We start from the raw sequence: 12,539 nt of genomic DNA, 5'->3' as shown, positions 1-12,539 counted from the left end.
TGCATCTTTCAGCCTTTTCAGTTCAACAAAAGACTTTAAACCGGACATCCATGCACTGTCATTTCACTTATAGATCCTGGAAACATTGTGCTAACCAGGCTGCCTAAATCTTACCCTGCTCCCCTCAAAGCTGCACTCCATTTGGCATCTCATTTGGCTTCCTTTACAAAATATTCTCAGCGCATGACTCCAGTCCTTTCGTTACTATGTTGGCTTATCTTGGACCCTCACACTGCATTTAAGGTATTATGCCTTTAGAGTAAAATGAGATGTTTAGGGAAAGAAACTCTGTTCTTGCTGGGCTCTCTCAGGTCCAGAAACTCTGCCAAGACTGTGGAAAGGTGGAAATTATCTAGAATGCTATAATAACATATATATGACAAACTGCATCCATCCCCACTTTTAAAGGGGACCTGGAGCATAACTTCCTAAATCGCATTTCTTAAACTGTGCTAACTTATTTCAAACAAGCAGTGATACACTCAATCACAAAAATCTACGCTGAATCCCAGGTGTAAGGGAGCTGATTCCATATTAACCTGTTAAGTTAAGTTGCTGGCACATGCAAAACAGAAATGACCACACACTCTGGGAAAACATAGCCATAGGCAATAGTCTTTTTTGTTTTACAGTAGCAAACTATGAGGAACAAAAATTAAACATGTATGTATATAATGTATTTGTACCATATGATAGGCACAATAAAATACACCAAGAAAAAAGCTTGAAACTACTATAAAAACTACAGAAATACTGAACCGTCCATCAAAACTATGAGCTTCACCAATAAAGAAGACAACAAATACGTAAGTTTGAAATATATTTTTTAACAATTAAAAATACCATAAGTGTAAAATCTCCACAAAATCTACAAACTATGAAATGATTATCTTTAGTGACATATTCTATTTTAATTTAGTTGTGATCATTCACAAACACCAAATAGTCAACCCAATTATGCTGCACAATGGCACCAATAGGGAAACCCCTGTCAACCGATTTGGGCTACACTTACTCAAAAGAATACACCATAAAGGAACACACCCAGTGAAAGTGTATGGGTGCTTCGGCAGTGCCACTACGATAACTAACCACACAGAATATTTTAGAGAGCACAGCCACATGCCTTCCATGAAAAAATGAAAAATAGAAACATAGCACAAGACTTTAAAGAAGCATCTACCAGATCTACATCTATTAGGGTTATAATTAGAGTACACCCTCAAAATCCCACATTAAGTGGTTGAACACATGTCTCCTAGTCCCAAGCTGAAGAGACAAATTAGAAGGAAAAGAAGAGTAGAAAGACAAGACACGTCTGTCATTAAAACATTTTTAAAATGGACATCCCTCTTCCTACTGTGACACACATCAAAGCTTCAGTGCCTTGAGCAAAGCCACTGTGTTGGCAACTCTGCTGAGGAGACCAAGATTTTCACCTATCTGGAGGAAATCCCTATTCATGGTAGGCTATACTAAATCAAGGTAGCAGAGTACATCCCCCCCCCTAATCTGTCGGAATGAAGTACAGATCACCAAAGAATTAATACTCTCCTTAAGATCTTACATATCAAACTCTATTATTTTAATTCAAACTGCAATAACACCAAAACAATATTAAATGAATTCTATCTACCAATCAAGCTAAAATACTTAAAATACATCCACCCAACTCATTATTAATAGAAACATTTAAAATGTATGTTTTGTTAACTCATTCAAATAAGCGTGAACCTGCACCTTTGCAATAACAAGGAAAACAGAATGCACAATAGACCAAAAGTGTTGAAGTAAAAATCAAAAATAGACCACTGTTACTTTAGAATCAATGTAAAAATACTTTAATATACGTTTAGAAAATATCAAATAATGTTGTATTAACTTACACATGAAAGGTCTCATTTTTAAATGTGCGAAACATATGTACAAAAGTTTATTTTGAAAAGAAACATTAATAGAAAATTCAACTTGTTTCTAGAATATTATGTTTTTAAAGTTTGTACACAGTGCTCTTCGTTTTTCTTATTTATTTTCTTTCTAACTGTTGCGTTTGGACCGTATTAGTGATCGGAACCTGGCTCAGACTTCTGCACAAAGTGACACTTGAAGTCTGGACCTGTTGTGGATACATAGATATATATATTCATATATAGAGAGAGATAGATGTAGCTATATATATATAGCTATATGTATATAGATATATAGATTTATATATATATATATATATATATAATTTTTGCAAACGTGGGACCCACAAATGAAATACATAGAAACATATACAATGTAAACCATTTGCACCCCAAAATTTGATATACTGGTCAAATATCAAATCATTAGTGTACATTCAATATGATTATTTGAACGTTTTAAAAAGAGTAACAATATTTGCTCAAAACCCATTGTCAGCCTTATGGTGGTCTTCCCTCAATCTTTTTCCCTGTTTCCCTCTATTTTTGCTGAAACGTGCTTTTTGTTAGCCTTGGGTCTCTATGCATGTTACCACTGCCAACCAGAGTGAAAGTGCTTGTGCTTACTCCCTTCAACATGGTTAGATTGATTTGTCCCTGATTGGCACATCACATTTACTTATAAATCCCTAATAAAGTAGTCACTTACATAACCATTCACTCACCCATACAACCACTGATATACCCACTCACTCATCTGTAGAGGCACTCACACACCCACTCACCCATGCAGCCACTCACACACTCATAAACTCACCGAAACAGCTACTCACACATCCACTGACTCTCCCATACAGTGACTGACACAGCCACTCACTTATGCATACAGCCACTCATACACACACTGACTCATGCAGTCACTGACTAACCAACTCACTCATGATACAAGCACTAACACATCCAATCACTCACCTATACAAGCACTCACTGACCCACTTAGTCACCCGTACAGCTACTAACACACACCCACTCACTTAATCAATGCAGTCACTAGCACAGCCACTTGCTCACCCATACAGCTACTTACACATCCACTCACTTTCCCAAACAGCAAATGACTCAAACGCTCACTTACTCATAGACCATCTCACACACCCACTCACAAATCCATAGAACTACTTACATTCAGTGGATGATGTAATCAATGATGTCATTAGTGATGTCATTTGAGATGTCTTCAGTGATGTAGTCAGTGATGTCACTGAGCAAGTCATGAGTGCTGTAATATGTGAGGCAGTGTATTATAGGGCGCAAGTTTCAGTTAGCTCAGGTAACTATAACTGCTTAATTTCTATGGTTCTGTACGTGAGCAATGTGAAACTAACTGTAACATCCCTGTACCCTTTGTTTTTTAATTGAATTTCTGTTTTTTTAAAATTCTATTTCCTAACTATAATGTCTCTGCACCTTTAATTTTTAAGTGAATTTCTATGGTTTTTTACTGTGACGTAATCATTATTATACGTTAATCCAGACACCAAAGAGGACAGCATGTTACTGTGCGCTGCAACAGTTGAAGGCAGTGCACAGTGGCCCACCCCTATTACCATCCAGCCCTGTGGCCAACCCTTATAACCATCCAAACCCCCTCTGTGCATGGCCTTCGGCTGTGTGCAGGGGGGTTGGTCAGAAGGCCTGGCCCCAGGCCAGGCCCTGTGGTCAATCCCAATAAGCACCCAACCTCGTGCTGCACATGGCCTTTGGCCATGTGCAGCAGAAGTTGGCCAAAGGGCCTAGCTGCAGGCCAGACCCTGCAGCCAACCCCTATAACCATGCAACCTCCCCAAGCCAACCCCTATAGCCAACCAACTCTCAGGTGTGGTCCCCCTCCACAGGCGGATCTCAGCCCTAGGGACCGCTTCCTCCAGGTCCTGGCTTAGTCATTATTTCTTTTTTTGAGGAAGGCAGACTCGTGGCCCCGACCCCAAGGCCGATCTCGGTCTGGGGAACCCCATCCCCCAGGGTCTGGCCTAATTACTATTTCTTTTTTGGGGAAGGGGGGCATGCAGCCCCCCTCCCTAATGCTAGTCTCAACCCTGCGGACCCCATCACCTGGGGCCCACCCATGTGACCAGGGTCCACCCCAGGGGACCGTGGGGGAGCCTGAAGACCCCCGCAGTCCCAACTGGCTCGTGACCTCTAGTGGAAGCGGACATTGCTTTCACAGAGAGGGAGCTGATAAAGCAACTCCCTCTGTGTGAGAACAATGTTTCTGCAGGCAGTGAAACAGAGGAAACCTCCACTTGCAGTGAGGGAAAGCTGTTTGACGATTGTCCCTCACTGCAAGCAGAGAGTTTGCTGAAACTTAGTGGAGTATTCAGCTCCCACCAAGTTACAGCAACCTACTATGTCCTCGGGGTGGGCACCCCAGAACATAGCAAGAGCTGGTCCTGGGGGGTGGCAGTGCCAATGGCCATCAGTCACATTGTGAGGGGGGCTGCATGGCCCCCCTCCAACATAATAGCCTTGGGGAGGTTGTGGTCCCAGAGGCTGCGGGGGGCAGGTACACCTCTGCATTCCTTACATTAAGTGCCCCAGGGAGGTGCTGGTCCCTGGGACTGCAGGGGGGGCCGGGCAGAACACCTGAATTATTTTGATAAAGTGCCCCAGGGATGTGCCAGTTCCCGTGACTTCCTGCATTACATATATTTAGTGCCCCAGGTCCCCAGGACACCCCCACATGCTTTACAAATAGTGCCTCAGGGAGGTGCAGGTCCCTGGGGCTACGTTGGGGCGCACATCCCCCTGCATTATTTTGATGAAGTGTTCTGGGGGTGGTGGCGCCCAGAGCTGGGGGGGCACGCAGCCCCCCACATTATTTTCATTCAGTGCCCGGAGGAGTTTTAAGTTCCCTACGCTGCGATGGGGGGCTGGGCAGCCTCCCAAATAGAAAATTTAAATGCCCCAGTACCTGACCCACCTGGAGGCTTGTAAAAAAGCAAGCACAGGTGACAGTGCTTGGTTTTTATTTCAGTTTTTCACGAATTTGCATAATTGTTGCAAATTCACAAGAATTTTCTTTTTAAATATATATGTGTTTTTGCTCTGTGGGGCTCCCTCTGGGACCCAACACCAAAGCTAAGGGGTCAGGTTGACTCTATCCTGGCTCCTTGTCTTTTTTTTTTAATACTTTTTTTATGATACTGAAGCTGAGTCCCAAGATGGCTGCCAAAGCTTCCTGGTTTGAAGTGTTGGCAGCCAATCAGAGCTGTGCATTTCCCTGCACAAGCTTGTTACTTTTTGCCAAATCTTCGAGAAGGATCCACAGCCATAGATATATAAATTTGTTTTCCCTTTAATATCTCCATCTACTGGACAGATTTACAGCAAATAAGCAAAGGCATAATCTGCATACTGATAGCTAGCTTCCTGCCAAATTTAGTGTAAGTCCGTCCAGTTATTTGGGCTGTAGTCGTGTTCAAAGGTACTATGGGAATTAACATGCAAAACCTATGTTTTTTTTACCCCCCTTTTTCCCGGCTCCCTCTTGACGGATCACTCTGAATGTTTCCATGAGCAACAACAATCACTGGAGCACTTTTTTGGGGAAAGTTTCTGAAGATTCATCATACAGTGCTAAAGCTATAGGCAAGTCAAAAAATGCTTTTGCTATAGAAACATGGTCCTAACTATAACTACCTAGTGGCACCGTCACTGATAAAAACAAAAGTTACAGGGACTTTATAGCTAGGAAACAGAATTTAAAAAAATGTAGAAATTCACTGAAAAAAACAAAGGTTACAGGAACGTTATAGTTAGGTTCTGAATTTACTCACTCAAAAACAGAGATATTCAGCAGTTGCAGTTAGTTCAAGTAACTATAATTCACAGCCTAAGGTAACTATGACTCACGCCACTGCCTGTCCCCCCTTCCCAGGCCGATCGCACCCTCAGGGACCCTAACCCCCACCCTCTGTCCTGGTACACTGCAGGCCACACAGGGAGAAATGGGGCCACGAAAAAAGCCTGAAGGCCCCCGCGGTCCGAGTTGGCACCCAGCCTCCTGCAGGAGCCAGCACTGCTGCCAGTGAGAGGAAGCTACTAAACATGCAGCTCTCTATCTGTGAGATCAATTGGTTCCTCCTTTTCCCTTCCTGCAAGTCTGTTTGACAACTCTCACTTACTAGGAGCAGAGATGTATTTGCTCTGACTTGGCAAGAGCTGTCAAAGCTTCCGCCTAGTCAGAACATACAGCTTTGTCACAGGGTTGGGCACCCCGGGACATGGAAGGAGCCACCCTTGGGGAGGTGGCAGTCCCCAGGGCCATTATTGGCTCCACAAGAGAAGCAGCACGCCCCCCCACCAACATTAAACAGCCCTGGGAAGGTGGTGGTCCCCATGTTGGGGGTCCGAAATGGACCCCCTTCATTTTTACAATTGAGCCCAGGGAGGTGGTGGTCCCCAGGGCTGTGGGAAGGCAGCGCTTCCCCCCGTATTCTAATACAATTATCCCAGGGAGCTGGCAGGGCCCAGGACATAGGTATGCCCCCTTTACATAAGTATGGCAGTTTGCCCCAGGGAGGTGGGGGACCCTGGGGTGCAGGGGGGCTGGGTGGCCCCCAACAATCTATTGAATTTAAGCCCTGGGAAGGTGGTGGTCTCTATACATGAGTAAGTCCTAAGAGGGGCGCCCTGTGCATTTATCTCCTTTATTTTTATCATGCCCACAGGACCTGGCCCACCTGGGGGCTTTCTTAAAAGAAGAGCAGGAGAATGTGCTTGTTTTTAAATAATGTTTGCCATGGATTCATGACCCCAAAAGCGCTGTTTTGCTCTGAGGGGGTCTCTCAGGGACCCCAGCGCCAGAGCAAAGGGGTCAAGGTGCCTCGTACTCCGGCCCCTTTTCTTATTTTTGTTCTTTTTTCTGGGACTCGGCTGAAGCTGAGTCCAAAGATGGCTGCCAACACTTCCTTCTTGAAGTGTTGCCAGACAATCAGATTTCAGCACGAGATCGGGAGGGTTTGCAGAGCCTTCGCGTCCCTATATATACATATTTGTTTTTTCTTTAATATTTTGTGAAGAGTCATCAACCGGTGCCAAAGATATAGGGAAGTTAAAAAAAAAATCGTTTTCCTTTTTCACAAAAACTAGGTCCTAACTATAACTACCTAGTGGTGACTATACACAGGGACCTCTCTGGTCTGCTACATTGGTGGATATATTTGCCCATGTATAAAAAGTAGTAACTTTACACTCTCTGGGGTCTATTTACAGAGGTAAATTTACATGTTTAAATTGACTCTCATTCAAGTATAATCCTGTGCCAAGATATAAATCTACACTTTTGTTCTAGTTAACATTTTAAAGTGTATATTTACACCTTAGTGTAGGCCTGAAGGAGTCCACCTCTTTCACTCATGGGGTGGACACATCTAAAAATGAAGTCATGACTGTAAAGTTACTGCTATTGGCATAGCAGAGATCTCTGCATGGGAAAGTATAGGGAAAGGTATTAAAATAAACATGCAAAAAAATGTAGAAAGTTATTATTAATATAGAATTAATAAAGTGTAATGTTTCAGCACACAAACACATTCATTTAAATATGTAAAAAATGTATTCAAATAAATATATTTATTTAATGCATAGATTCAAATAAATATATTTATTTAATGCATAGATATTTACTCAGAAGTAACAATAGAAATTTACTGTCAAATTCACCGTGTGGTGTTATTTAAGACTATGCTTCCATTATTTTTCATGGGAGTATGTTGCAGTATCTGTCAACAGCCATGTGTGGTGCTTTACCTGCTCTAAGGCTGGGCTTGAGTATGGTTACAATTGTCTTGTCACCTCTTGGGCCGTAGCAACTTTAGAAGGGTAGTGTGTGAATAGCAACTGGTATACTTTTTGGTGCACAGGAGTTTGTAGTGCCTGTGCTTCATTAAAGCCCTCTTTTAGTTCTTTCTTAACCCTCTTAAATTTTGGAATAGAGGTTCTTCGTTTTCCCACCCTGCTTCCTCTAACATCTACAACTGAATAGTAGACTTATTTTTGTGGGGATTTTTCTATAGAAACTATATGCGAAACAAGGAGGTGGAGCCATCTATTGATAGGTTTGTGAACTGCGTTTTGTAGTACTTAGTACTACCGTAGTACTATTTTATGTAATACAAAATGCAGTTTGTGAATCAAGCCCTCTAATTCTGTCTTGGTTGTGACAACCTTGTGAGTTTAGAGGTTGCAGACATGTGAGTATGCCTTTAAGTGTAAATTTCCACTTTGACATGATGAATAGCAAATAAGTGTGAACTAACACCTAGGCGCAGGAGTAGATTTAAGATTTTGAACAGTTTTAGTAAACTATACTAACTATTTTTAATTCATCATTTTAACAATTAAACACCACCAACACACTTCCTCACTGCAACCTACAATCCATTTTAAACACAAATACTTATTAAATACACAAATTAATGTTTACTTAAAAATTGTAACATTATTATATATAATTAATGTTAATGATTAAAATGTAAATTATTATTTTAATGTTAAAATTTTGAATCCTATGTAATTTGAAATAGTTTGAAAATTAAGCACTAACCATCTAATTGCTAAATAAACTCTACATCTAATCAAATAAAATATAATCTTCAATTCAAAGTACACCAAAATTAAATACAAACTTAAAAACATACAAAGTTTAATTAAATATCTGTAAAGAAAATATGTTAAAGGCTGCAAATATTTGTATGAAAATATAGTTATCTCCAAAATAACAACAATAAACCAACACAGTGTGATATAAATGAAAACTATAATAAATAACACACATTTCCATATAACATTTTGTTGACATCAATATCATGAGCAAGAAAACAACAACAATCCTGCCTTTGATATTGAGTCCCACATGTTTTGAGTAATCACATTTTGATCACAATTCAATGGTTAACCAACACTTTGGGGATCGTATTTAGGTTCCTCACCCCATCTCAAGAATATTATCTGTCATGTAAAAAAGTAATTAACCCACTAAGGGGGTCATTTTGACCCTGGCGGTACTAGACCGCCAGGGCTAAAATGACGGAAGCACCGCCAACAGGCTGGCGGTGCTTCTTGGGCCGCGGTCACACCACCGGGGCCGGCGGTTTTCCGCCACAATGGCCCCGGCGGTTGTAATCCACCAGGGCAGCGCTGCCCAGGGGATTACGAGTCCCCCTCCTGCCAGCCTTTTCCTGGTGGTTTGAACCACCAGCAAAAGGCTGGCGGAAAGGGGAGTCGTGGGGGCCCTGGGGGCCCCTTCACTGCCCATGCCACCGGCATGGGCAGTGCAGGGACCCCCTGACAGGGTCCCATGGAGCTTTTGTCTGCATAGCAGACAGTGAAAAGTGCGACGGGTGCAACTGCACCCGTCGCACAGCCACAACACCGCCGGCTCCATTAGGAGCCGGCTCCTGTGTTGCGGCCGAGATCCCAGCTGGGCCGGCGGGCGGAAACCAGGTTTCCGCCCGCCGGCCCAGCGGGGATCTCCAAATGGCCGTGGCGGGAGTGCGGCTGCATTGGCGGCCGCCCGGCGGTCCGATCTTGGCGGGTGACTGATGCCGCCCGCCAAGGTCGTAATGAGGGCCTATGTGTTTTGTATATTTCACACACTAGGTGTTTCCTGCTTTTCACATGTCTAGTAAAACCTCAGTGCAGGTGTCATACCTCCAGGTGCACAGCTTTTCATGGAACTGTAAAGAGCATCTCTGGTTCCCAAGAGTGCTCAGCTAAAATCAAATCAAATCAAATCATTAGCATTTATAAAGCGCGCTACTCACCAGTGCGGGTCTCAAGGCGCTAGGGACAAAGGGGGTGGTTATCGCTGCTCGAACAGCCAGGTCTTTAGGAGTCTCCGGAAAGCGGAGTGGTCCTGGGTGGTCCTGAGGCTGGTGGGGAGGGAGTTCCAGGTCTTGGCCGCCAGGAAGGAGAAAGATCTCCCACCCGCCGTGGAGCGTCGGATGCGAGGGACGGCGGCGAGTGCGAGGCCAGAGGAGCGGAGGGGGCGGGTGGGGACGTAGAAGTTGAGGCGTCTGTTGAGGTATTCCGGTCCCTTGTCGTGGAGGGCTTTGTGTGCGTGGGTGAGAAGTCGGAAGGTGATCCTTTTGCTGACTGGGAGCCAATGCAGGTGTCTCAGGTGTGCGGAGATGTGGCTGTTGCGGGGTACGTCGAGGATGAGGCGGGCTGAGGCGTTTTGAATGCGTTGCAGGCGATTTTGGAGTTTGGCGGTGGTCCCAGCGTAGAGGGTGTTGCCGTAGTCCAGGCGGCTCGTGACGAGGGCGTGGGTCACGGTTTTTCTGGTGTCGGCGGGGATCCAGCGGAAGATCTTGCGGAGCATGCGGAGGGTGAGGAAGCAGGCGGAGGACACGGCGTTGACTTGCTTGGTCATGGTGAGAAGGGGGTCCAAGATGAAGCCGAGGTTGCGGGCGTGGTCTGCGGGGGTCGGTGCGGTGCCGAGGGCCGTGGGCCACCAGGAGTCGTCCCAGGCGGATGGGGTGTTGCCGAGGATGAGGACTTCAGTTTTTTCAGAGTTTTTCAGAGCTAGCAAATATAGTCTAGGGTAAATTAGGGAGTTTTTCCTCCAGTGTTGGACTTTCCCATTTCAAAACCCACTAGATTCTTTTGAACAAACCACACTCACAGATACGAAATGTATGTTTTTCAGTAAAGAAAGATGTGGTATAGGTTAGAAATGTTGGAATGATTGGATTACAGCCTCCAAACTATGGCCCAGGTTTACACCATTTTAACACATATGCCAAGACAATTGTTCCTCACAATTGAATTGGAAAGTAAATTTTGGAGGAAGAAACTGTGCCTGAAGAATTGTCACTCATGGCTGTACCACATAACCTCTAGATTTGACTTCTCCTGACAAAGGAATTTGCATCCTGCTACAAGAAGCTGTAACCTGTGAGAGATGCCACCTTGCTACAGCTTGGAGCTTTGAGAGTGGATAAACAAAGAGCAAGCAAGCTTTTGCCTCTCCTGTGGAGCTCCTATCCTTCTGTCTTATATGTGCAGGAAAGAACCTGAGAGACTGGAGGGATCTTCATAGCTGCAATTAAGTGGCCAGTATGTGTGGGGCGAGACCTTAAGGTCTTTATGAACTTAGGTAAACTGTTTAAACATTTTATCAAGCAGAAAAACTGGATTAGTGTTTGAAGCTGCCAGTTGAGGATTTGCCAGAGCTAAATTAATGATATAGGCATTCAAAACCATCTGAAAACACCTACACTACAGCAAGTGTCCAGTTTTAACCTCTGACTTGAAAATCAACACCCAGGGGCCCTATTACAGAATACAGTGCACTGTCTTGGTTTTCGCTGGGTGCAGCTTTCAAAAGGTGCTCCTGGCGCAAACAAGGAGAGAGCGCTGAATTACAGTGCATGCACTGCCCCCATGGCAGCCACAAACTCATGCTGCCCTGGGGGCAGTGCATTTAGGAGAAATACAGAGCAGCTATTAAAAGCTGCTCCATCTATCTCTGTGGAGGCAGCACCCTGCATGCACCTTTAAGGGAGATTAGAGATATCCTTGCAGGCAGGTGAAGTGAGTAGCTGCACCCACCTGCCAGGGGATATCTGAGGGGTCCATGGGACCACTTTTCACCCCTCAGAGGGCTGCCTTTAGAAGACACACTGTAAAAGCACCACCTTTTTGTAATGCACTTTCAGTGTGCCTTCTAAAGGCATGTTTGCTTCTGCATCCACGACAGAGGCAAAGGGATTACCTCATTTGTATGGGGCTGAGCGTTTGCGGGTCCTTCTATAATACCAAAGTGTCCTGGTTTTGCGCAAATCCGGGGCAAATGCACATTGCGCCCCAGGGCACTTTATGTAATACGGCCCCAAATTGGTGCAATTCAAGCTCTTGCTCGAATTGTCAGATAGGGCTATTTTCAACTCGAGGAGGACCTGATTTGCAAAAGGGATTTGATATGGTGAACTAGAATTCAACTCAAATTTAACTATGTCACTTGACTTCTCTTCCTGGGCACTCCTACAAGTAGAATAAACAAGTGGAATAAACATGGTGTGGCCTATTCTCTTCAGCTTGATTCCTACCTTTAGGCACTTTGCGTTCTTCACTGCTGGAGATTGTAACCAACTTTAGGCCCAGATCTAAGAAGGCCTAGCGCTTCCTTGTGCCACATTAGCATCATTTTTTATGATGCTAATGTGGCTCAACAAGGCCAAATTTGCCGAGCCAGATTTACAAAGTGGTGCAATGCATGCATTGTGCCACTTAGTGACCCCTTGTGCCACATTAGGCCTACACCAGGCATAATGTAAACAAGGGGGGGTGTTTCTTCATGACGATGGTGGTCTGTGGTACCAGGTGGTGCTGTCGGTCTTATGTTAGTATGACCACCATACTCTTAGTACTGCGGTCGGAACCCAAGATCGACGGTGGTCAGACTGTCACCGCCAAACTCATAATGAACCCCTTAGTGCAGATTGTCAGAGGTCTATTCAAATACTTTGATTCAATTGATAGTAACAGCCTTGTATGGCTGTGTGTGGGTAAAGTTTTAGAATTGTTTAAATCATGGCTTATTCAAAATCAATTATTATTTTATGTGGT

Source organism: Pleurodeles waltl, chromosome 6 (assembly GCF_031143425.1).
Source record: "Pleurodeles waltl isolate 20211129_DDA chromosome 6, aPleWal1.hap1.20221129, whole genome shotgun sequence".
In the NCBI taxonomy this organism is placed as follows: domain Eukaryota; kingdom Metazoa; phylum Chordata; class Amphibia; order Caudata; family Salamandridae; genus Pleurodeles; species Pleurodeles waltl.
Note: the sequence above shows the minus strand (reverse complement) of the source record.